Below are 27873 nucleotides of genomic sequence, written 5' to 3'. Positions count from 1 at the left end.
TAAAACATAAACAGCACCCAGGAGAAGTAGTCATTTCATACAGAATTCTTAAGAGTTTTAATTACTTGACCCAACATGACTATCCTAACTTTCACAACAGCATATAGGTTCACATGAGAAGCAGATTAGCAGCCTAGTCTAGTGTTACTGCTAACAGCAATATTTAGATCCATTGGACAGTGGTGCTGGAATTGTGCTGAGCTCTAGTTGCCCCATCTGTTATGCGGGACAGTTGGCTTTCCATGGGACCTGCAACCCTTTTCTCTGAAGACTGGCAGTCAAATCCATCTTGCTTTCTGAAAATTACTATAAGCAACCAGAAGAAAGGAAACGGAGCCCCTCCAGACTGCTTAACTCTGCTAGTTGTATGAAGATAATTTCACGTGCACTGCTGGGACCCATTTAAAGTGGAATAAAGGCCACATTATTCTGAACGTGTCAAGATAGTTTATTAGGGTGAATACACGAGTGCCTTACTATTCCATCTCTTACACTTACATGCCTATCTTGGAAGGGGGCTCATGAATCCCCTGGGGGACAGTGACACAGAAGACTCAAGCATCCCCTGTTTCACATAAGACTTTGGAATGAGGAGAGGGAAAAAGAATAGGAGGGATTTATGATCTATACATAGGAATGGGGAGGGAGGAATAATAGGAAGCTGCCAAGTCAGACCAACAGTCCATCTAACTCAGTATTTATCGTCTGTAACAGCCTTCCTCAATCTGGTATCCTTCAGACATTTTGGACTAAACCCATGTTATCCCCAACCATGGACCATACTGGTTGGGACTGCTGAGAATTGTAGTCCAAAACATCCAGGAGATACCACGTTAGGGAGGGCTGGTCTACACCAATCAACAGTAGCTCTCCAGGATTTCAGACAGCAGTCTTAACTGGTACCTTTTGCTTACGAGGAAACAAACTTTCAGCCAGTGTTTCTGGAGGGAACATATGCATACATTGAGAACTGAGTGGGCTAGGATGGAAAGTGATGTAAATTGGGGAAGGAAGGGGTCTTGGGTGACATACCTATATGCTAATAAGACTAGTCATTAGCACAGCTGAAAGAGATAAAATAAGCATCATTGGCTGTTGGAAGATTATTGGTAATCACAGTAAGACCAGAATTAGCTTTACCAGCAGTTTTCTTACAAGTTCCTCCCGGAGCACAAATCCTTTCTGTTCATATGACATCAAATTTGTATGTTCTATCACTGGCATCAGTAGAAGTAAAATGACAAAGTGGAAGGATTACTTAATAATAAAAAATAAAGATTAATTACAGTTTTGCTGTTTCTCTAGAGGATTTTTTTTTGGGGGGGAAGGAAATTTGTACTTGTATAAGAGAAACCACAAATATCTGAATGATTATCCACCATAACATTTTAATTGAAACCTGCATAAAGAGTACTTTAAAGCAACATCTATCTAAAACAGAATAATATAGTTTAAACTTAAGAGGACATGAGAAAAATCAATCACATTGCATAAACATGAGGTCTATAAAACACTGTAAGACAGACTCAGGAGAATTTCTGCATTTCAACTATCTCTGTAGCCTTCCAGAAATGAAACTTGATAACAATTAATAATGTAATTAGTAATTAATTTATAAAATGCACCCTCAAAGGCATTTTGGGTTATTTACTAAAGATAAATAATGCTCCCATTAAAAGGGCCAGAAAAGGAATAGCATGTGAAGATTGGGAAAATGAAGATGGTAGAGTCTGGTACTGCAGGAAGAGAAGTGACCTAGTATTAAATTATAGGATGAGATTTTACCCTGCAATGCTATCCTTGTTTATTAAGAACTAAGCCTCATCAATATCAGCGGGACTTACTCCCAAATAAGCGTGTATGGGATTGCAGACTAAAGGTTGTAGTCAATGTTTGTCAGACCCATTTCAATTATTAAAAGGTAAAGGTACCCCTGCCCGTACGGGCCAGTCTTGACAGACTCTGGGGTTGTGCGCCCATCTCACTCAAGAGGCCAGGGGCCAGCGCTGTCCGCAGACACTTCCGGGTCATGTGGCCAGCGTGACAAAGCTGCATCTGGCGAGCCAGAGTCGCACACGGAAACGCCGTTTACCTTCCCGCTGGTAAGCGGTCCCGGAGGTGCTTTCGAACTGCTAGGTTGGCAGGCGCTGGGACCGAGCAGCAGGAGCGCACCACGCCACAGGGATTCGAACCGCCGACCTTTCGATCGGCAAGTCCTAATTTGGTTCATTAATTTCAGTGGGTCTGTCCTAACAGAATTTTCTTTGGCATAGGCCTAAATTTCTTCTATGTCAGCCTCAATACTTTGTGACTGGGAAAATGCAACTTCCCATATAGTCAACAGTTTAAAGCATGCCAAGTGGGTCACCCCACTTCCCCAAGCAGCATTTGGAAGGGGGGTGTTAGAGGCTTAATGGCATTTGGTAATATTTGAGTTTATTTACATACAGGTTAAACATAGGTGGTGGCCCAACTTAACATCCCAACAGGCAATCAGATCTGTTGGCCCACATCAGATCTTCAGGCCTTACAGGCTGCAGCCTCTCTTTCATTCTTTGTCAGAGATATTGCCCAGATATTACAGCACCCTTAGCTGGGTGTGTGGGAGGCAGATCAGCTATTACCAAAGCTTCCCGAAGGCCCAGCTGTCAATAGCAACCTTCCTAACAAAAGATGTACCTGGCAACTCTGCCATGGGATTATTTAAAAAAAAAAGTTGGCCATCATTCTGGAGAAAAGAAAGGGGAACATAATCCCAGATGTGTGAAGTATGTATGAAGTCTGAGTGCCATTTGCTGGGGATTGTGTCCTGCTTGTAGGCTTCTGATAGGCATATGATTGACCACTGTGAGAAAAAAGTGATGATCTTGATTGATCTTTGGTCTGATCCAGCAGGGCTCTGATATTAGATCATGGAAGGAAGGTCATGGGCTGGAAGGAAGATATGAGGGCATGAGAAAACCTCACAAAAAAAGCCAGGAAGTAATCTAAGGCTAATGAAGCCTACATGACTCATAAGTATGCAAAAGCTTAATGTGTTGTTATGAAAACACACAGTAATTGTGAGCATTAGCAGTATTTGAGCTTGGTGGAAAGAGTTGTTTGTTTTCCCCCTGCAGATATAAGAAAAAAACAATCATTTTGTGCTTAAGGTACCGTCTTTTCACATTCTTGGCCAATGGGGATGAAGGGCAGGTATGCGTTTGCAAAATCTCCATTTACCTCTTGATAATTATGTTAACTGGAAGGTGTTGTAGACAATGCAAGATGTTGCATTTAATGAGACCATTGTTGTTCACTACCCTGTACTTCAGTGAGAAAATGAAACATTCTTTGGACAGCCATTTTGTTTTGTAAGTGCCACAAACTATATGTTGAATGTTATGAATATGAAAACATGCTGTCTTCTCTTGCAATACTTTCGTGAGCAGTGTTGCTGTCTTTCCTTATGGCTGGCTTTCTCGCTTTCTTGACTTGTGGTCATTGCAGTGCATGCCAAATGGGGAGCACTTAAGATCTACTTTAATTTCTTAACACTGGTCTATAAACATGGTTTTCAGTGATTGAGAGAACCATCCAAAGAATGGGAAACCCTCAGATATTCTGCTGTTCTGACAGTGTAAATTCTGCTGCACCCAAACTCTGTTTGGCAGTGAACGGGGTGGTAGGGTATGTGTGGCAATACAGGGCAAAGGAAACAAATTGCAGCAAGAGTGCATCCAGAGTAGCCAATCCAGAAACAGCTCCCAGCAGGCATGGCTGCACTACCGGGCCAGTGAGGCACTCAAATGCACGGGAGACACACCTCAGACTCATCGAGCTAGCCCCTCTCAGTGTCACACCATGTCATTCCACCCCATTCCACACACTCCAACCACACCCTGGAACCACAAGCCAGCAGAGAGATCAATGCAAGACAACAACAAAGAAATGCAAAGCCACAAGGGGCATGGAGGCAAGGCCCTGTGAGGTGAGCCACACATAAGCCAAGGTGCAGCAGGCAACAAGACAGCAGGCCAGACTAGACTTGCAGAGATCAGAGTGCAAGTGGCAGGGCTCTTACAGCACACTGGGCTCAGGCAGAAGTACCATAAGGCTGCCCAGATGCCTTCCAGCCACATACAAGGATCTAATGAAGTCCCATTCATTTGAACAGGCCTCCTCTGACTTAATCTGGATCTATTTTATGACTGGCAATTTTACATTATGATTTTTTTCTGTACCACTTCAGAGGCAAATATTAAATATTCAGTGCCCTCGTTTTTGAAAACAACCACCACCAAACCTAAACTCTCTATTTAAGAGAATAACAGAACATTCTTTCTGACAACGTTGCATTTCTATCCAGGTAAATCCCCCCCCCCCAAAAAACCCCAACAACTGGAGGGCATCTGGAGTGGCACTGTCCAACAATGGGTATATCATACGGGCCGCCTATATCTGGACGAGCAGTTTTTGCTCTGGGGCTTCAGTTAATTTATATTTGAGAATAAAACATCCATTCAAACACCTGCCAGTATAACACTACACAGAATCCCATGCATTCTCTCACAGTGTATATTATTGTTTGGATATCAGGAGCTCCAAGGGATCCTCCTTACTGGTTGCAATGTCTTTTTTTCATTGCACAATGACGCAAGAAGAAGGGACACTGGGGATAAGAAGGCAGGAGGACAAATGATTGCAATTTAGTTGAAAGTAAGAAAAGAAGCAGAGGATAGGAAAGAGGTATTTCTGGCAACTGTTATAAGGAGAGAAAAAACCTGGGGAAACAGCTGTGACGCCAGCAGTAAAGGTAACTTTTTACTACAGCTACAGAAAATATTTATTATAATTTCATTATTATAATAAAAATCTAGACTGGGCTCCCTCGCAATTAGTTATACACTTGCCATTGCCACTGTGTTGCATATAATATTAGTTATACTCAGGGCAGACTCATCAAAATTAACGGACCTAAAGTCAGTCATGTTCATTAATTTTAATAGGCCAACTCTGAGAATAACTAACATTGGATACAACCCCATTGTTTGTTTGTTTTTAAAAAGCAAATGAGACACATAAATTAAACTACATAAGAGGCTGGCAGTTGTTAACTACTTCTGTGATCTGAAGTTGACCGATGTTCCCTTTTGGTACTTCCTAGCATCCCTTGAAGGAGAGAACCTGTGACCCTCCATATATTCTGCAACTCAAACTCCCATCAGTCCCAGCCAGCACCATCAAGGGTCAGAGACAGGGACAGCCTGTCCCATCTCACCACCTGAGGTAAAACAAAAAGGTACTGCCCTACCACCCACCACTGAAGCCCCCATTACTTGGGTTGTGCAGCAATGGCGACAGCAGGTTCCAGCAAGATCTTGCAGAGTGCACAAGATCTCGCTGGAAGTTACTGCCGCTTCTCTGCTGGCCAGGGATGATGGGAAATGCAACCCAATGACTTATGGAGGGTCACAGGTTCCCCAGCCCTGGTTCCTTGTAACTTAAGTTAGCTAGCAAACCCAGAAGCAGGCTAAGGCTCAATCATTTAAAGTAGTATCATACCACTTCAAACAGTCAAGGCTCCCCACCCCCCAAAAAAATCCTGGGAACTGTATTATGTTAAGGGTGCTGAGAGCTGTTATGAGATCCCAGTCACCATCACAGAGCTCCAATTCTCAGAGTTCTTCAACAATCAAGGCCTCTTCCCAGGGAACTCTGGGGATGTTTCTACATTACTAATATGCGAGAACAATTATTTTTTTAAGTTTGCCAGCTCTGCTATTTTTTTTAATGCTCTGCGCATGTGCATTTTCATATTTTAAAGGCACATGAATCATAGCACCATCATGACTACCAGAATAACATGGGGTTCACATCTTATACATGTATACACATATATAATTTTGTTTTTGAAAAGGAGAATAAAAGGAGAGTACATTTGAAAAATAAAAGTAAGAAAATTAGCTCCTGTAGCCTTGGCTCCCCCACCCCCATTTTTAAAAATAATAAGAAAATATGCCACAGCAAAAACCACCCCCCCTCCACCCAAGTGGGAAGAGAAGGGAAGGGTACTAATGTTTTAAAATAAACGCCTTATGTGTACTGGTTTGTGTCAACTTTTGATTAATATGTGACTTGTAAACCTGGTTGATGAGTCAGGGACATAGTGTCTTGCTCTCTATACAAACACAAGGAGGATATTTCCCTAAACTGCCTATTAATGTATTTGTTCTCTTAAATCCTGATAATTAAAGCGTGGGACAAAGACTGACACAAAGAGTGTCACAACAACTATCACAGCTATGGACGAGTGGCTTTGCTGTGGCATTCAGGCCACTAAGCTAATTTATGAATTGGTCCCCAGCACCTATTTTAGGAGGTTCTACCATTAGCACTTAGCAATTTGGAGTTGGAAGACTAATTAGAACAGAATTAGTTGGGGCTGCATGAGCAATTTGCAGTATTTGCTGGTATAAAAACATAGATGTTGGCAGTACAAGCAGAAACTGACCTGTACTGAAAGTTCTTAAAAGTAACTTTTTAGGTTGAATTGAGCAAGTGGGAAGGTGGCTAGGAAGGTTTCCTGAAATCGTGCTCCATGAGCTCACCTTTTTTGTTTCCCCACCTGCTGTTCATATATTCCTCATGGCAACAAAAATAACCCTCCCTGCAGTTGCTGGGCACCATTTTTGCTGCACACCTTGCTTCCCTTTGCGTCATCCCAAATCACTAAAATGCCACCCAACTTCAAAGCCAGTGAATGAAGTGGTGAAACTGGGAAGCATTTGTTTTGGCTCAGCTTCAGACATGCCTAGTTTCACGTGCTTGGCTGGGTCAAATTCAGTGGCCTTGTGTACAACTGATGAGCAAAGGAGTTGCTACTTCTATTGAGTCATGAGAAATCATTTTCTTAATCAGGTATTCTCAGAGCACCTCTCCCTTGTGCTGTTAACATTTTTGCGTCAATTTTTTTATTAACTGATTAACCAGTTACTAAAAAAGAAGCACGAAACAAATGATTGGTATTTGATACCCTAATTAAAATGCTCAGTCTCATATGCATGCAGAAAGATTAATTTCTCCCCATTATTTCCAATCCACATTAATTCTGTCTCTTACATAAAATTCAAATCTAATTGTCCACTCACCTTTGTTTTTCATTCTACTGACATTAGGACCATTTCATACTGTACAGAATTCCACCAAGGAAAGCAGGCATTTCATGTAGTGCTTGTAGGGATAAGGAGCTTTTTCGGCCAGAGGGCCACATTCCCTTCTGGGGGCCTCATGCCACTGGTGGGTGGGACCAAAGGCAAAAGTGGGCAGGGCCAGAGTAAAAGGTTTTGGGGGATGAGTGTTCAGACCCCTGGACTCTCACTTGTGGGGTGCCTCAGGGCTCCATCCTCTCCCCCATGCTTTTCAACATCTATATGAAGCCACTAGGAGAGATTTTCAGGGTGTTTGGGCTAGGTGTTGACCAGTATGCAGATAATACCCAGCTCTACCTCTCCTTCAAATCAGAACCAGTGAAGGCAGTGAAGGTCCTGTTTGAGTGTCTGGAGGTTGTTGGAGGATGGATGGTGGCTAACAGATTGAAGTTGAGTCCTAACAAGACAGAAGTACTGTTTTGGGGGGGACAGGGGGTGGGGACTCCCTGGTCCAGAATGGGGTAACTGTGGCCCTGAAGGACAAGGTGCATAGCCTGGGAGTCATTTTGGACTCACAGCTGTCCATGGAGGCACAGGTCAATTCTGTCCGGGGCAGCTGTCTACCAGTTTCATCTGGTATGCAGGCTGAGACCCCACCTGCAAGCAGACTGTCTCGCCAGAGTGGTGCACATTCTGGTTATCTTCCACTTGGCTTATTACAATGTACTCTGCGTGGGGCTACCTTTGAAGGCGATTCAGAAACTACAACTAATCCAGAATGCGGCAGCTAGACTTGTGACTGGGAGTGGCCGCTGGGACCATATAACACCAGTCCTAAAGGGTAAAGGTAAAGACATCTGAAGGTAGCCTTGTATCGGGAAGTTTTAATGTTTGATATTTTACTATGTTTTATATATGCTGCAAGACACCCAGAGTGGAGAAACCCAGCCAGATGGGTGGCGTATAACAACAACAACAACAACAACAACGCTGGAGGAGCGACAACAGTGATTCCTTCTTTGGTACAGTAAGCTATATTCCAGCCACATAAAAGCCAGAACATTGCCCACTCAGGCAAGCAAAAAACAACACCACAGTTTCAAGCACACACTTCAGCTAAACAAAAGCACTTGAGGAGGGATGGGAAATGGAAAGATGTGGACTCGGGAGGTGTCTGGACAGAGTCCCAAGGGCCAAATAGAGAGGTCTGGAGGGCCACACTCCGCTTGAGGTTCCCCACCCTTGATACAGACAGTCACATCTCCTATTCGCACACTCAGGCTTTCACTACATGTGCTGGCAAGCTAAGAACCTTTCAGTGACAAGAATGTCTGTGACTGGTGACTGGGTGACTGGTGACTGGGAGCGGCCGCAGAGACCACATAACACCGGTCTTGAAAGACCTACATTGGCTCCCAGGACGTTTCCGAGCACAATTCAAAGTGTTGGTGCTGACCTTGAAAGCCCTAAATGGCCTCAGTCCAGTATATCTGAAGGAGCGTCTCCACCCCCATCGTTCTACCCGGACACTGAGGTCCAGCACCGAGGGCCTTCTGGCAGTTCCTTCACTGCGAGAAGCTAAGTTACATGGAACTAGGCAGAGGGCCTTCTCGGTAGTGGCACCCTCCCTGTGGAACGCCCTCCCACCAAGATGTCAAAGAGAACAACAACCAGACTTTTAGAAGACATCTGAAGGCAGCCCTGTTTAGGGAAGCTTTTAATGTTTGATGTATTACAGTATTTTAATATTTTTTTGGAAGCCACCCAGAGTGGCTGGGGAAGCCCAGCCAGATGGGCAGGGTATAAATAATAAATTATTATTATTATTATTATTATTATTATTATTATTATTATTATTGGCAAAATAAGTGTCCCGAGACCATGATACAGGGCAGGCTAAAAGCACAAGTAGAAATAGTTTGTTCTGGATCCATGCAAATCGACCAAGCCCAAGTTTAAATTGAAGAACTCCATATTAAATATTGCACTTATTTTTCATTTAAACGGCAATCTATGAGACGTGCCAAGGAAGAAAAGTACTCTTGTTAGAACTCTGAAGGGCTTTTGTGTTGCATTAGCATGCTTAGCTCCCCTTAGAATAATAATATAAAAATGGCATATGCAGCACAGAATGAGTGTTTTTAATAACTTTCCTAAATGTTCAATTAACAACCATGTATCACACAAATTGGATGCTGAAACTACAGAGGTGTTTTCAGCTGCTTTGTAAAGCTCAGGACAAAACGGTTTGTACTGGATCAACATCCAGCATATTCATAGCAACTGAACTTTTTAAAAGGTTTTTTTCCTGCCCCCTCTCAGAGAGCCAAGCTAAACCAAAGAAGAACCACCCTATTCTAGCTATCTAAACTGGTCTAGTAGCAAAAGGAGCAAATTTATGATGCAAATTTAAACTAGAAGAGTTGTGAAGTTTAGAAAGGTTGTGAAGGTCATTTGTCCTTTACCTAATTCATTGCATCTATACCCAACATGCCTTGCAGATTAGTCCATTTTAATAGGAGAACATAGATTTATTGATAACCAAAAGTCTAAGAGTCAAACCAGGTATTATGTTAATTGTATGATCCCTTACGTGGTACATATATGATATATATATGTCAAAGCAAAGCAAAGGCTCCCCCCCAGTCAAGTGATATATAAATCTTCTGAAATAAATAAAATGAAATAATTTATTTTTTAAAAAAATGCAATAAATGAGGACTTTCTGTAGCACATTTGATGTTTTGTTTTCCACTAGTTGTTCATTTCTCCTAATCTCATGCAGGGATCCTGTACGGAAGCCTGGAGACTCCTGGGACTCAGCTATACAGCTGCAAATAAAATGTTTCAAGTTTGTTTCAAGTGAAATATACAATGTGAAACTAGATGGCGATGGTGAGCCTTATGGAAAATTCAATGTAATTTTAAAAACACTTTTTTAGAAAGCATTTTTAGAAGTTTTTTTAATGTGTGTGTAGATTCCACCCAGATCAGAGCACAAGAAGAGCTTGCTGGATCAGGCCAATGGCCCATCTAGTAAAGCACCCTGTTTTTCTACGTCACATGCACACCCCAGGGTTCCCCATGTGCTGCAATTGTATGGTGCAGATGTGGCCACTGTGGTCAGGCAGATGCCTATGGGAAGCCTGAAAGCAGGACCTGAGTGCAGTGGTCCTCTCCTCACTTGTGCTTCCCAGCAATGAGCATTCAGAGACATAGTGCCTCTGATAGCGGGTGCAGAAAATAGCTATCGTGGCTTGGAGCTATTGATGGCCTCATCCTCCATGATAAGGGAACAGATGCTATACCATGTTCCCTGCCAAAAGAAACCAGATGATGAGGACGATAGCTATCCAAGCCAATGCCCGCTTGACTGTTTACATCGGTGCTGGTGTCTGTTAGCAAAGATTCACCAATGAATATTCAGCGCCACCCACTCTTCCTTTGGGTGGGACCATAGCTCAGTGGGAAAGCACATGCTTGGCATCTAAATGGACCGAAGAATCAGTCCCTCTCTAGCATCTCCAGCTCCGAGACATTGACCCGCCAGACAGATTAGAAGGCAACGTGGACAAATAGTCTGGTGTGGAGGCAACTTACTTCCTCTCCACAATATTCTTGGCTTGTGTGAAAAAGCAGACCTTCACTGTGTGTTCTCAAGATGTGTTCAGGCTAGCATTGTCTTCATTCAGTGGCCAGTTCAAATGTGTTAATGTCTGTATGCTTCAACAAAGGCTCCTTCAATTAAAAAAAACCACCCTATATAACAAAAGGCACTGCACCACACGTTGCCACTTGTTATACTAACAGAACATCCTTGTACACTTGTAAAGTGTGTCTATGGATTTGATGACGTGGGCTTGAAGCAGTGGTATTTTTCACTCCTTCCATCTAGACCAAGTGGAAACAGTGCAAGCAGGTATCTTCCAGGGGAGTAAATGGAAAAGGAAGAGGGTTTACTGAAATGGAGTGTGGAAATTAATAAAAGTGCCCCAGTGCAGTTGACAAAATGAAAATGATAAGGTGAGGGTACCATCTAGTGGATAAATGGTAAAATGATTCCTATGGCATTTAACCTGTCTAGTGAGCTTGGCAAGCATGTTGGGATGTTTCTCTGCCATGGAATGGCAAGTCAGTTTAGGATATAACATGCAAGCATCATGTATAACTTCCATGCATGTGAGCTGAAATCCTTGGGACTTCTTCACTTACATAGACAATGCTTGTCTATGTTCCCCTCCCCTGCCATTTGCAATTTTACAATTATGCATATGTATTCTGGGGTTCTTGTAGCTGGATTGATTTTGTTTGTAAATTAGTGTTTCCCAGGGAGTAGTAAGGACACATGAGCAAATGCATAAAAGAGGCGAGTACATGGCTATGCTGCTAGAGGTGTGTGTAGTGACAAACAGGAACAGGTATCATCAGGTGGGTGAGGACTGGTATACAGATTAATGATGGTACAGAATAGTAATGGGGAACCTCCAATCTGTGGGTCTAATTAGACCTGCCAGGCTTCAGGGTTTGGCCTGCCAGACTGTTTTGGGCAAACACATCATCTTTCCTGATGATTTGTTGTTTAGTCGTTTTGTCGTGTCCGACTCTTCGTGACCCCATGGACCAGAGCACGCCAGGCACTTCTGTCTTCCACTGCCTTCCGCAGTTTGGTCAGACTCATGTTTGTAGCATTGAGAACACTGTCCAACCATCTCGTCCTCTGTTGTCCCCTTCTCCTTGTGCCCTCCATCTTTCCCAACACCAGGGTCTTTTCCAGGGAGTCTTCTCTTCTCATGAGGTGGCCAAAGTATTGGAGCCTCAGCTACAGGATCTGTCCTTTCAGTGAGCACTCAGGGCTGATTTCCTTAAGAATGGATAGGTTTGATCTTCTTGCAATCAATGGGACTCTCAAGAGTCTCCTCCAGCACCATAATTCAAAAGCATAAATTCTTCGGCGATCAGCCTTCTTTATCGTCCAGCTCTCACTTCCATACATCACTACTGGGGAAACCAGTAACTATACGGACCTTTAACTATATGGACCTTTGTTGGCAAGGTGATGTCTCTGCTTTTTAAGATGCTGTCTAGGTTTGTCATTGCTTTCCTGATGATATATTGGCTATTATTGAGACACCCCAAAACTTACGGTTTATGGATGTTGGTAACCTATGTCAACCAACACACGTCTACCCGTTTCCTCCCTCCCTGTTTGCAACTATATCTTCCGTGTTATCCATGTGGAAATTGCTTTTAGTAAGGACTTTCCCATGGAAACCTATTCTAGGAACAGGGACACATAGTGGAAAACCAACACTGGAGTCAGGTCTAGAGCTGTTGTCCTGCAAGCGGAAGCAATCTTGTGCAGCACACACATGATCTTGTATGAAGAATAGCTTGATGTGCACAGCAACACATCATGCACAACACTGTGACAACCAAGCAGATGAAGACAAAGATTGCTTTGATTCCATCCTTGAGGAAGATAGTGATGATGATTACTTTTACAATTAGTTAAAATGTTTGAGGAAAATATTGAACTTCAACTCTTGTGGATTTGATTTTAATTTCACATGGAATATGTTGTGTTTGTGTTTTGCCCTTTTTGCTTACATTTTGTATTTTGGGCTATTTTGCATACAACTAAGGTATTTTTCAATAAAAAATAACTCATTACTGAGTCAGGATGGCTAATAATTTTACTATAGTTATCTTGAATAGGTAGGTAGGTAGATTCTCCGAGGTGGGACTGGTGACCAACCCAGTTTCAGGCCCCTGTAACTGGAAGGAACTATGCTGACAGATTTATTTTTGTGGGGGCGGGGGCAGGGAGGGAATATTGTTTTACCTCACAAATGTTACTTTGATAAGAGAGATGATCAGTCACTAATCAGTGTCAGATTAATGCAGCAACAGGATACAATGGGTTTTAGAAGGAAAACATGCAAAAGGGAAAAGGAACATAGATGAAATGATCTGCTCATCCGTAGCTGCTACAGGGTCTGTTTGCACAGTGTAGCAGCTAGGTACCCCCTGAAGCAATGGAAAGCAGCCTCGATGTGACGGCATAACATCATGTGCCCACTGGTCCTAATGATTTCTCGAAAAGCCATGCTAATGTTGGTGATGAATGAATGCAAACTAACTGGTGAAGGAGAGAACATAGACTCCATTAGATGTCTCTCCAGTATAAATTCAATTGAATGGGAACCTAGTAAGGAAACAGCGGTTCTCTTGCAGAGTCCGCATTATTTTAACAGAGCTTGTGCAGGAAACTGTGTCCAGAGATTGTTCCGACTTGCCCTTTAATAAACAAACAGATCACTTGCTGTATGTTTGTAGAGTAATAGTGACATCCTGTGGCCAGTTTTGATTAGTCCAAGAAATGGACATTCAAGAAAAATTAAAAATTAAATAAATGAATCTTGCTGTTGTCAACACCAACAGGTAAATGAGGAAAATGTGATGGAATAAACAAGGCAAAAATAAATAAATAAATAAATAAATAAATAAATAAATAAATAAAAATAAAGGAAAGATGCAATTACACTCATTTGAGTTTGAAAAAAAATCAATCAAAATAATAATATGAAAGAAAAAATTGGCTGCAAACTTAACTGCCTTATGCAGAATGGTCCATTTGCCAGATTCACTTAAAAAATTGTGACAGTGATAAAATAGGTAAATCGGCTTCAAAGCTTCTGTGATAAACAATTTGTTCCAAATTATAAAATCACACTGTTGTTGTAGATCAGGGGTCAGCAAACTTTTTCAGCAGGGGGCCAGTTGACTGTCCCTCAGACCTGGGGGGGGGGGGCGGACTATATTTTTTCGGGTGGGAAATGAATGAATTCCTATGCCCCACAAATAACCCAGAGATGCATTTTAAATAAAAGCACACCTTCTACTCATGTAAAAACACCAGGCAGGCCCCCAAAACAACCCAGAGATGCATTTTAAATAAAAGGGCACATTCTACTCGTTTAAAAACACACTGATTCCCAGACCATCCACGGGCCGGATTTAGAAGGCGATTGGGCCAGATCTGGCCCCTGGGCCTTAGTTTGCTTACCCATGTTGTAGATCAAATATCCCACTGCTGCAAGGCAGAACCAACCATACACATATTGACTGACATGGTCCACATCACAATCTGATACAATCATTGAGCAGGTGCACCCCTAAAATTTATGTATGTAGAATACTTACACTCTGACAGTAAAACTAAAAACCACATTCATGGCTGACATCTGGAAGAGATATACCATGGTGGTCCTATGGTGCCAGAATTATTAAGGAAGCATCTCTAGGCCACATCCTTGCTTGGTGTGGTGCTTCAGCTTTTTCCTGCTAGACAACAACTCCCACTGATGTCCTCTGAGGCAAAATATTTGAATATTAAATAGCCCAAGATGCCTCAAATAAGTGATGCAAGCCCCGGGCTGTAAACGAAGTGTCAAGACAAGACACAAAATGCAAGTATGCATGTGTCTGCTATGATGGTGATGAATTTCCTACAAATACAATAAGCCTCATAAGGCCTAAGGAGGATAGGCAATACAGGGTTGTATCCAACTAATCAGAGTAGCCACAGTGAAATTAATGGACCTAAGTGATGTCCATTATTGTCAATGGATCTATGCTGAGTACGACTGTCCCTGGATAGCTTCCGCTGTCCAGTGTGTTCTTGATGTGCTGTGCTCTAAGCCAAAAACAACATTTGGAACATAATCAAAATTGGAGTATTCAAGTTTGATGAAATCTGGACCTCTCCACCTCCTTGCCTCTCACCTTTCCCTCAGGTAAGCAGCAGTAATGTTGCCAGGGCCCTGTTGCTGAGGCTCTGCACCACTGGGCAAGCCTCTTTTGTATGTAAAACAACAGCAAACCTTTAAATCTTAATTCTTGTTCTGTAATAAGGAAAATGATGGGCTAACACCAATTTTCCAAACTGAATACACATGAAGCTGACTGTTCCCGAATTATCTTGCCCCACATGGACTATTTTGATTAATGGTGGTGCATTCAATCATTATATTGTTAATCTTATCTACTTTTATTGTATTGTTATGATTTATTATGTCATATAACTGGGTAACAATGAAGGGTGGGACCTAAATATTTTAAATATTAAATAAATATTAAATAAACAGAGAAACTCTTAGTAACTAGGGATTGGTAACTCTTTTAGCTTTGGTTTGTTTCAGTTTCTCTAATTTCCAGTTGACCCCACTTCTTCCTATGCTTGCAATTAAACAAAAAGTCTGATGCATTTTTGAGAATATTTCTTCCAATATAAGCATTTTCCCATGTAATCTCCCTCAAGGAGCCTTTTTCGTATATAATTTTCAATAATAATACAATAATAATAATAATTTTTGTACCCATTCTTTGGCAAAATATTTCAAAGGAGAGTTGTATTTCGGTTTTCATTTTGGTTCGGGAAATGTGAATTTTTTTAAGGTTCTCATTAACATGCAAACTGAACTAATTTCTCACCCATCCCCATTAGCAACAACCTGAGTCTTTCTTGTGAGGCCTTCTTACCAAACCCTGAGAACCAGTCACAGCAACAAAACAGCTTGTTAAACATCAGCTGAGACAGAAGGTTTGTCTCATTGGAATGCTACTTATTCTATGCTTGAACGGTTCTTGGAACAGCAGGGACCTGAACATGCCTATGTATACGAAAGACAGGTCTGGTAGATTTTAAATTGGCATTCATTGAGTGGCATCCATTTTGGCTACCTTTCTCATTTCTCCCCTGGGAAGCCATTGTTTATGGCAAGTGGGAATTTTATATTGACATATTTCTAATACCTATCCCTCTCGCTTAATGCACAGTTTGAAGTAAATAGGTACAGTTTTGCACGAAAATTAATAAGAATGCTTCTGGAAAAAAGTATGCGCCTTGTCTGTTTAGCAGAAAAGATTGCCACTGTTTTAGAGGGTAAAGTGAAACCCTGGGATGCATACTTCATTCAGTGGAAAGTCATTCCCTGTAAACAAATTCATAGCGCTCTGGTCTACTTGTTCAACATTTTGCTCCTCTTCCAGAGCAGCCTATTGATTGATATACCTCAGGGAAGAAATTGCTCCAACTCACTCCGAACAGGCTCCTAAAGAAAATATCAGTTTTAGAAAAGGAGAAGGGGGGATGGGGCAGAAAGAGCAGTGGCGGCAAGAATTGCTAATCTTTCATTTCACTGAACATCTGGATAGCGCAAGGCTGTTTTAACCCCCTGAGTGAAAGGAGAATTTAGCACCAAAGGGTAACCATGCAAAGGCTGTGCTGTTAATCTGACGACAACAGAGAAATCTGTGTTACACATTCATTGGGCCATATGGATATCAGTTTGCACCTGCAGAGAGTACTGAAGGGAATTTTATCTACTGGGGGCTAACAATGAAATTTAATTTAGAGCCTTGCCTCTTTAGTATGTGTTAGGGACTCTAGTTAAATACAGTGAAGCATACTATTTTGATTTTTAAAATGTGTGTGTGTGTGTGTGTGTGTTTGTATATCATTTTATTTTGTGCTTTGGGATGTATTGACATAACTATGTTCATGTGATGTGTCAAAGGACAGATGAAGTGCATAGAAATGGTGTTATGGCAAAATATTTTTAAAATCCAAGGCTGATGGATTTTCACACCCACATTCCAAATTGAAAATGAGAGAGAATGGTGTCATAAGTGGATTGCATCTTCTCCTGTGAAGAATCAGGCTCCAAAATGTTCAAATGATACTTTAAATGGATTTTGCAAACCTGAAAATTAACACAATCTTTTTGTAGGAGAACAGTATTTGTCAATTCTGTTAGCCAGTTAGTTAATATGAAAAGAGGCAAGGTTTTCTGGACATCAGGTGCAAAGCCCACTGACTGCTACTGCAGTGCCAACTCACGAGCAAATGTAATGGGAAGAGATGGCTCCTCACCACAAGAAAATGGCACTCTCGCTATTAGTGGTGGCCATTTTGCTCCACCCCCTTACCTGAAGGAGACTCCAGTAGGCATTTCCTAAGGCAAAGGGTGTCTGAGGAAGGAGAGCAACCATGGGGGAGCAGACCTGATCCATTTAGAATCTTTCCAACCACTCTTTTTGCTCTGCGGTATCCTTCCTCTATGGAATCTTGTGAACAAGGTTCACAAATTTAGAACCAAGCAATAGGACTAATTTGTGGGGGCAATAAAAGCTTAAAATAAAACCCAGAAGACAGCTTATTGTAGGGAATATCAGCAAAGATAGAAAATCATTTGTAAGAATAAAAAAAGAGAAAATGGCATTGGGAGGCCAAACAGAGCAAAGTGCAGAATTGAGAATCAAAATAAGAATCCTCGGGGCTGCATGGCCTAGACCCAGCTCAGCAAGAGGCAGAAATCAGTGTCTGGAAAACGGAAGAGGCTGTCTCCGGAGATAATTCCAAAAACCCAGTGAAGGCCTTTCTTAGAAGCCAAAACAGGTCACAAGGCTACAGGAGAATGATTCACCTCCTAGACAAGTTGAGGTAAATCAGAGTCTGAAATATATGTAAGGCAGGAACCTATGCTGGTCACACGTCTCACTGTGACAAAGATGATGATGTTTTAGAGCAGGGATGGGGAATCTATTACACTCCATATGTTGTTGGACACCAGCTCCTATCAGCCCCAGCCAGCACGGCCAATGGCCAGGCATGATGAGAACTGTGGTTCAGCAGGATCTGGAGGTTCCCAATCCCTGATTCCTTAGAGAACACTGAATAAAAGGAGAAACTTGTTGCATTTTTAACAAGGGCATTGCTAGGTAAAAACCCACTATCTGTGAGCCCAGGCCCATGGCACAAATGTGCACCTGCTAAATTACATGTTTAGGTACCTTTGGGTAAATTAAGATGCTATCTGACTGGAGTCTGCCCAGCATTGCCCCTTGATCCAGTTGGTCTAGAACACAGTCTGGTCTGTAAACACAGTTTTAAAATATATTTTTTACACTTTAGCAAGAGGGAGGAAAAGGAGCAGGTGATCCAGGGTCTGCAACAAAAGATCCAGGGCTCAGCACCCCCCTCCGGGCCAAAATTCATAGATTTTGACCAGACTATTTGTTTACATTTGAGAAAGCTAGAGAAATGTAGGTGTTTACTAATTCATAATAGAGGGGATCAAAAGCAGTTGTTGAATCAGCGACCAGAACTTCTTTCGGGTCAGAGAATCTGGGGAGTACAGTTCAACGCCACCATGTGGGCTAAAAGCAGCTGTTGAAAGAGCCAGAAACAAACAACCAGATACACAAATAGAACCCCAAAATTGTTGAATTTTACTGACAAAAACTGCTTAGGGTCAACTTTTCTGTTTAGGTGAACTGGAGGAGAAAAGTTGCCCCTAAACAGTTTTATTAAGACATTTTCCTGATATCCAGAGGAAGAAGGAAGAACAGATGAACTGACGACTGCCAGTGAAATATTTTTCTAGTTTTTAGACTAGGAATGTCAGTAAAATCATATGACAACTGTACAGTGCTTGCAATATAATTTTAAGCATTAATAATACCACAGCCACATCCCCTTTTATCACAACCACCAATTAGGGCTCTTTCATTTCTACAATTCTTTAATATTTTTGTGTTTATAGGGGGAAAATATAGTGATTGTTTTAATCTTGAAGCAAGCTAGACATGTAAACTACAGCATATATATATATATATATATATATATATATATATGGTGTATGGAATGCTCAGTGGACTTAATCAAACTCTAGGTTTGTCCATAACAAGTTCAATAGTTGCTATTTGCTGTTAGATCCTCAGCTTCATTAAATCTAAAAGTTTCAGCTTTTGTTCGCAGTTAGTGTACTCAAATCTATAAAGGCTGCCATAGCTATCTCCTAAGAGACATAAAACGGAGGTCCTGACCACTTGTGGTCATTAAGGATCCCATGGCATATTTTGAGCAGAATATATGTTATATTCCAGTCTCCAGATTCCATTTCTTCCTTCCTAAAACATCAGCCTTTCTCAAACACTAGATGCAGTTGTCCTGCAGTTACTATTTTTCTAGCTGAGAATCAAATCAGAAAACCCTTTTATGAGATAAAATTAGAGAATGTCCACTGGTCCTACTTTACAGAAGGACAGTTGCTCTATTTATCGGCCCAAGATCAGTTTACAGATAAAGAATCTAAGATGAGACAGCAGCAGGAGCTTGAAATTGTCCATTAACCAGATAGCAGACAAGTCACCTGGTCACAGTCTTCCTCCAGTGATGAGAGCTGCTGTATTGCTCTTTGAAATTTATCAGCATTTTAGTATGAATTTCTCCTGATAATATACCCTTTGTATGTAATTTCCTATACATATAAATTAGCACATACAAAATTCATACAGATTGGTTGTCCTCTTTTTAGGTGATCCATTTCCTGGTTTGGGGTGATGCCTACAAAATTGGTGATGATTTTGAAAAATATGTTACCTAAAAGTATATCAGTTAACTGCTTGTATCTCCTAAGGGAGACCCACGTCACGGTGGAGCTGTGGTTCTGGACTCTTTATTCCATTTCAGACACAGTGATCATTATTAAACTGTGCTGTGCAGATAAGTGCTAGAAAAATTGCCAGGTTATTTTCTTCACATAAAATTAACCAATTTGCCTCTGTGTATGTGGGATGGTAAAGAGCTGCTAAGCAATCCCATTCAAGTGATTAACCTTTTAGTTCATAAAAGCCACCATTTCACATGTATAAATAATATAATAAAGGGAATGTTCACACCAGAGTAATGTAGCTTACAATATCCTCGGCTCCTCTCCTTAATTGGTAAATAATTCCTCAAACTCTGAAATAAATTGTGCTCCCACCCACATTTCCTCATCCAATTATCATGAAATAGGGAAGCACACTTTGCCACACTTTTGCAAAAGAGGAGATTAGCAAATTGTTTCAACAGCGTTTCTCTGCTGCTCAGGGCTGGGTGAGGCTGGCACTTTTAGGGTAGGAGGTTGCCAGAGAATCTTTGTAGGGATGGGCGAGTCTGTCAATTTCAGTTTCTCCTGGCTTCTCGTTTTCCCATTCCCATGAAAACTGACAAGCAGATCTGCAATCCTCCACATTTTAAGAACACCTGCCTAATTCTGACTTGATTTTATGAAGTGCTCTCGGTCCAAAAAAGAACAACTTTTCACACTTTTGTCAAAGAAGGCATTTTATGCCCTAGAGAAAGTGAGGTAATGTTGCGTTTTCCTTGGGGTGCTATTTCTATCCACTAGACTTGGTCACGTGTGATATATTGCTACTGCGAAAATAGTGATTGTTCTTTTCCTCTTCTCATGGAAGTCTATAGAAGGCCCGATTTGGAAACCTGCATTTGCACATACAGAGATCTGTATTATGTCTCCTAACCATTCACCTCTTAGGACGGGACAAAGAGGAATAGAAAGCCTAGATAGTCATATCTCGATTCTTGAACGCCCTGGAACTCGTACGTTTCAGCTCTTGAACGATCGAAAAGCGGGAGTGAGTGTTTCGGTTTTCATACATACTTTTGGAAGCGAATGTCCCACAGAGTTTCTGCAGCTTCTTATTGGCTGCAGGAACTTCCTTCAGCCAATCAGAAGTTGCGCTTTGAAAGTTGAATGTTTCAGAAGTCAAACGGACTTTCAGAACGGATTCTGTTCGACTTCCAAGGTATGACTGTATTGACTGCCCTACAAAAGACATCTAACACTTTTTACACTGCTGGCCTGATCAATATATTATCCAGTTGTTGTTTCTGTTGTTGTTATCATATTATATTTGGTGGTAACTCCCACCTACACCGAGAGAGATTATTTTACTTTCTTCTTTACCTGTGTTTGAATAGGTCTTGATGGGTTCAGTATTTTAAATTGTTAAAAAGTGTTCCTCTCGCTATATTAAAATGTTTTGTCTGATTTCTTATGCTGGCCTGTAGAGTAGTTCAGACTGTTGATTTATTTATATTGAAAAAAATATAAACCATTTAATTAAAAAGCAACACCTCTAAAGTAGTGTATACAAAACAATTTAAAAGAATTATTAATAATACAGAGTGTATTTTGCATACACTTAATGTCTGTAAACCTGTAAGCCAATGTAAACATAACTCTCTTTACAGTATATGATTTTTTAAAAGAAAAAAATACAGTGACAATTCAGCTGTTTGTGGATAGCAAACATGTAGTTTCTACTCTGCATGAAGGGGCAGGAGAGATCCTTTTAATAGCTAGTTTGTTTAGATTTCTCACACTTTTGGGTCAACCTGAAAAGTCAGTAAAAATAAGTTAATAATACACAATAAAATCAGCAAATACTGAAAGCAAGTATACATAACCAAATTATGTATCGGTATAGGCTTGTTGGGGAGGAGGAAAAGCTTTTTAGGTGGTGTCTAAAACAGTGCAGCCTAACGTAAAAGGCAGAAAATTCCACAGCATAGGTGCTGCCAGACTGAAAGCTTGACTCCTAAGAGATATGGAACAAACATTATATGGCACCTGCGAAAGTGCAATTTCCATGATTGAAGCAGTTGCATAGGCACATACGCTCCAATTTTGTTTTAGTTTTGCAATTGTGAAGATTATGCTTTTAGTTGTATTTTATGGGTAATCTCCAATATTAATTGTACTCAGACTATTGAAATCTGTGAACATGACCATTAATTTCAGGGGGTGCAGTCTGAGTATGCCTAACAATGACTTGGGAGGGATAGGCCTGAAAGGCAGAGAAATCCTAGGAGCTAATAGAAAAATAAAAAAGTAGGTGAGACTCCACTGCCTAGGCACGTATGTTTTAAGTCTCTAGTTTAAAACAAAATGAAATACCTGCCTGATAATGTTGTCACTCAGAAACAATAATACTGCTTGAGTATTCAATCTAATTGTCAACAGAGATAAAAAGATTCGGTAAGGGCTACTAGGTTAAAATACACAATTAATTTCAAGCTTTCCTCCACAAAGCTGAAGGCTAATGGCACCCTCCTCTCACCTCCAAATGAAATCTGAGATAAACAGATCTAGGGACGTAATAAAAGGATCAAATGTTATGAGGCCTGTGATAAAATGGCGAGACTTGGCAGCACTGCCTGCTAGCATTTCCCAGAGGATTTTGTTCAACTATTTTATAGCTTTTTCTCCAGGTCAAACTCATTGCATTAAAATACTGTAAATATTTACAGTGCATCATATGAATTTCATGAAGCAATGTGCTCGAGCCTGGATACTTTCATGTAGCTATTGTGCAACATAAGCCAACATTTCGCTGAAGTGTAATATTGTTTTTAAAAGCATCGGTGGTCTTTTAACCTAAGTGCAAACATCTAAAATTAGGGGTCAGCAAAAATACTACTCAGATAGAACCAGTGTAAAATGTCCATATACACCATCCAGTTCAAAACCTTCTTATCTGAGGGTTTGGTAAACAGATAACCAGCTTTGAGCCTTAACTTTGTAGAAGTGCTATGCCCCACATCCTTATACTCTAAATTCAGGGGAACCTCTAGGCCTGAGGCTGAATGTGGCAAGTCTTGATATGACCCTCAGCACTCTCCCCAGAACACACACCCTCCACAACCACACCCTGCTTCTATGCCTCACCTCTCACTAGCTCCTTGAGAGTTTTCACCAGGCTGCAGAGTAGAAAGGGATGTGTAAGCATGTACAGAAACCAGCCTACTGCACAAAAGTAACATCTACGCTAATTGCAAAGCGGGATTTAGGCTTGATGAGGCCTTAAACTACTGAAGGTAATGTGGCCGTTGATATGTCCAGCTGTCCTTTGTCAACAACAAATTGTTGCTGTTTTTTGTGTTGGATATATGCTATATGGTAATTTATGGACCTAATAGGTATCTAAAGCCATTTGCACATGCAGAATGTAGGCACCCTATATATAGAAATGAGCATATTTTAGGAAGCAGGCTAGCAGGCCCATTACTTACATCATAGGAGCCTACACAACACAAAACACTGTTGCTGTGTGTAGGTGTTATTTTATTTGTTTTTTACCTTATATTTTGGAAAGGTACATCCAGGTTTTTCCCCTTTACATTTTTGAGGGCCCTCCAGGAGAGTGGGGCCCTAAGCTATAGTTTATTTAGCTTATATGTAAATCTGGCACTGGCTAATTCTTCCACCCACTGTGCCTCCCAGAAATTTACCCAAACAGGACTGAGGCCATCATTGCATTGTGTGTGAAAGACAGATTTTCTGCCTTTATGCTGGTAGAGTAGCTGCTGTACACTGTGCATGCTCAGCCCAGGAGGGGAGGTAAAAACACACAACCAGAAAATGTTTTTATGTTGTATCAAAATGGCATAGGTATGTTCCCTGGAAATTCTGCTAAGAGGCTAAGGGGACTGTGCCGACGCTGGCACCCCACTCCTGGCATGCATGGAGGGAGCTTGTCTGTCATCTTCCCATGCCCCACTAAGCAAGAGACACAGACCACCAGGCAACATGCACAGCCAAGGAAACTCTGTGGTGCTGTCTGCTAGAGCAGGCAGGAACAACCATGTTCAGGGGTTGGTTTGTTCAAATCCACACAGGAGACAAAACAGTTTACAGTGATACCTCGGGTTTAGTACTTAATTCATTCCGGAGGTCCGTTCTTAACCTGAAACTGTTCTTAACCTGAAGCACCACTTTAGCTAATGGCGCCTCCCGCTGCCGTCGCGCCGCTGGAGCACTATTTATGTTCTCATCCCGAAGCAAAGTTCTTAACCCGAGGTAATATTTCTGGGTTAGCGGAGTCTGTAACCTGAAGCGTATTTAACCTGAGGTACCACTGTACTTACCTTCTCAGGGAAGGAAGGCATAAAGCCAGGCAACGGCAGCAACAAGCAAGGGAGCTCTCTGAGGTACAATCTGTAAAGTGGGCACAAATATAATAAGGAACTCCTCAGAGGGATTCCCCCCCCCCCCATTGCTCCTTGTGAAGAGAATGACTTGGTACAGTTGCACAGACAAATTGACACACTGGTCAGAAATCCAAAGAGAAAATTCCACACAAATCCTCACTTCCTGATATTGGTTGCGGCCTAGGTGAAGTGGGAGCCTTGATCCTCTGCCCACACCTGCCACCTCTGCTGCATACCCTCCTTCATTCCTCCAATAAAAACAGGGACATCATCATCATCATCATCTTACTTATACCTTAGCCATCTGATTGGGTTGCATCCTCCTGAAGCGTGATGAATGTAATGTCATACATGCGCATCGGCAGCCCTCCAATGTTGGCTGCAACTCAGCACCTCTGAGCTCTGCCAACAACTGTTTCCTGTTTAGCCAATTCACTGGCTTATATTTGCCACCAGAACAGTGCCACTGGCAGAGTGTTCCACCAACATATTTTTGTGTGGGGTGGTGGGGTATTCCACCAGCTTAGCAGAGGTTCTGCCAAATTCTAAAGCCCATTTGAGGGATCTCAAGTATAAGAATATGCCCTAAGTTTCTAGTCCGATGCAAGAAGTCATTCCAATAAAATTGCGTATCTAGGACAACCACCTTTTAAGACAGGATGGGCCAAACCATAGCTTTGTTAGCTGGGCATTTAACTCCCACCCCCCGCTGCTCTACAGAGTGTAAGCAAAACCAGACCAGTGTGTTAAGGACAAGTTATTGAAGTACTTAGCTAGCTGAACAAGTTTAATTATCCCCCTACCCTCATAAATTGAAAGCAGCATCGTTTAAAAAATCAAAGCAAAATAAAGCAATTCTGTTAAAAATGAAAAATTTGACATAGCAACAGCTTATTTACTATGTATTTTTAATGACTGAAAAGACAGATAATAAGCAAGATATGATTTAATGGCCACATTTAGCCCACCCAAACCCCTCCCTATAAAACTACTCTGTTCCAAAGCTTGATAAATCAAAGTCTGCTGTGTTACCCAGCAGACAAGCCAAGGCTTTGGTCAAAAATGTAAAAAGGTGTTAATTAGCCATCAGAGGAAGCCCATACAGTCTCATAAATGTAATAGAAGAAGCCTATTAAACCAATAAACAAATTAATTGAAAATGTTACATCAGGGCTACAGGGTTCATACAAAGTACACCCAGCTTCATATTAAGATCCACTAAAAAAGAAATTCTATAGCAGGCATGTTCTCTATTTGTTTCTGTTTTACTCATAGAAAAAATAATAATTTCCCCTTACAAGAACCTTCTGTCTCGCCCCCTCCCCTGCTCTCCCTGATTTAAAGTTATTATATACTTGGGAAAAACAAAGGAGCAAAATGAAATAAAACCCTTATGATTCCTCCTCACTCAGGGCGGTTAACCCTCTCTAATTAAAATCAATGGGATTGAAATCTCCCATTGAAACCAAAATGTCTTAAAAGTATTTAACTGTTGATAGATGGTAAGCCAGGTTTCATAGAAGACAAGAAAACATAAAGTGGAAAGGAACACCAAGGAATGCATTCACATTCAAATTACCTCTGTCCACCAATTTAATAAAATGTGATCGTAAGCCTTTAAACCAGTTACGTGTAAATGCATTTACATGCTGCCAAAACATCAGTATGGGTATCTTTTTTGAGATACTGAAGGCAGTGAAAGCATTTAGAATTTAATAAACAAAACATTACCAGCCATTATAATGATCAGGTTCTCAGTCTGAGAATGCTTTTGGACTGACAGGATCGTGGTCACAGCTTAGGGATGATTTTAGATCTAGTTCTGTGGATGAGTGCTTAGGTGCCATCATGCATGGCTCAAAACTCTTTTAACCAGTGCTTTTTTTCTTTAAAAATGTTTAGTGGTACTCTTATTTTGACTCAAGAAAACCACAATTTTATAGTTCAAATCGGGAAAAATACAGTAAATGGACATCAGGGTTAGCAACGGAACTAAAGATTCACCGTGCTAGAGAAGATTCTCTCTTTTTGCTTGCATTGCGGAAATGTCAGAAACACTGATCTGGTTGATTATGGCAATGCCTCATAACAAAGCAGGTGTTTCAGAAAAGCTTCCCTTTAGTTACTGTATTTCATTTTTGCAATTATAACAGCTCTTCCTCTCCAAAAAAGCACCCATTAGATTCACAAAATGTTTAGGGGTTTGCGTACCCCTGTGTGTCCCCAGAAAAAAGCACTGCTTTTAACCAGCTTGGGTGGCTATATGAGCAGTGGCTGCTCCTGGAACAATGGGATCTGGATACAATTCCATGCCCTTATACCTTATGTGATGTTCCCTCCGGAAACTGTTTGAAAATTTCATTTAGTTCAGAATAGCAGGTAGCAACTTTGCTATTGAATTGAGACTGGATACAGTATTGCCACCATTTAAAGCTTTAACCTTTTTTTAAAGAGTGCATGTTTCATTATTGTTGATGCTGGGTTGATTCCAGATTGGCCTTTCCTTCCATTTGGAGCTAACACCCACTGGAGGAAGGAGGAGGAAAGGCTTTTTTTTTTTTTGCCTATTCCCATGACACCACAGCTCACACAGTTTTGGGGGGTCCCCAAAAACATTATTACAAGGTATAGGGGAAGAAGGAATCAGTGAAAATCATCTCTCTACCCATGAGCTGGCAGGAGTGTCCCAGGAGCAGAGTTCTGCTCACAGGAATTCTGGATCCAGCCCATTTCTCGTGTGTGTGTGTGTGTGTGTGTGTGTGTGTGTGTGTGTGAGAGAGAGAGAGAGAGAGAGAGAGAGAGATCTGCCTTGGAAATCATGGTTAAGAGGCATAGGATTGCAATGATAAGCATGTGTTTTAGCTTTACAAGTGATTTCAATTAATGTTAAAAACACTTAACTTTAGCTACATTGTGCCTGCCACATTTTAAAGTTGCTTGCACACTTCCAAAGCTTGAATGTGTGGTTTCTACCCCCACTCCTACTCCAGGAGACGGGTGCTGAACATAAAGGCCAGAGTCTAGATGAATCAGCCATCTATGAATTTCTGCTAGAATTTTTTTATTTTTTTAAAAACACAGACTAAACAGAAGAATCTGAACTATTCTTTTCTGAGCTATTATTCCCACCTATATTCACCTCCCATAGGCACTTTTGAAAACATCCTCCTTGGATAATGTAGATAAAAGAGGTGATGCCCTCTGCCTTTTTGAACTTTCCTGGCACCATTGATACTCGGGGAAAAGAGGGAAGAGCTTACTGCTCTATGATCTAATTAGAAGCACAAGTTAGCTTCATGGCGAGTTGTATTTACTGCAAACCATTGAACTGCCCCAATATACACAGGAGGCCTCACCAGCCCTCACATCAAATTCAGAATAGAGGAGGGAGATCACAGCCAGTTTTGCTTCCTGACTCATAGGCTGTGTCTCATGAGCTGCATCAGTCAGAAGTGCAACTGAGAATGCGACAGTTCATTGGCAGGAGAGCTGGGCAAATTCATGGGTTTAATTGCCATTCAGTCTTCTGGAAACCAAGTTAATATTGCCCTACATTGGGGAAAATGAAGGGAAAGGCTCCACTATTTTTCTGTTGCAATTGCTTGAGTAGACACAATGGTGTGAGGAAACTGGATTCTTGCTATAACAGGGCTCATTCCGAAGGTTCTGGAATGTTTTTGGTGCAAATTGAAGGCAACGATGGGACTGCAAATGGAGGGATTAATTGTCATTTTCCAGCATGGTGAGTTTGAGAACTCATTTCAGGCACCCTTGAAAGGAGACACACCATAGATGTGTTTGTGATTATGATTCAACCACTGAATAAAACAATATACTGCGGAAATGAAGCACCACAAATATATTTGTCTGTTACCTGCTACAGCACCAGGGGGGCAATAG

The 27873-nt window shown here is 41.3% G+C and overlaps 1 protein-coding gene across 1 annotated transcript in view; it reads right to left on the bottom strand.

The window, feature by feature from the left end:
* The window catches only part of OSBPL1A (oxysterol binding protein like 1A), a 162891-nt gene extending 138502 nt beyond the window's left edge, over positions 1-24389 (bottom strand). The window contains exon 1 of the mRNA XM_083748239.1: positions 24269-24389. The gene's annotated coding sequence lies outside the window, so the exon portion shown is untranslated. The remainder of the gene's footprint in view (positions 1-24268) is intronic.
* Positions 24390-27873: the final 3484 nt, after the last annotated feature.

Source organism: Podarcis gaigeae (genome assembly GCF_964106915.1).
Source record: "Podarcis gaigeae genome assembly, chromosome: 7".
NCBI classification, from domain to species: Eukaryota; Metazoa; Chordata; class Lepidosauria; order Squamata; family Lacertidae; genus Podarcis; species Podarcis gaigeae.
The sequence above is the reverse complement of the archived record's forward strand: the minus strand, read 5'-3'. Positions and strand labels throughout refer to the sequence as shown.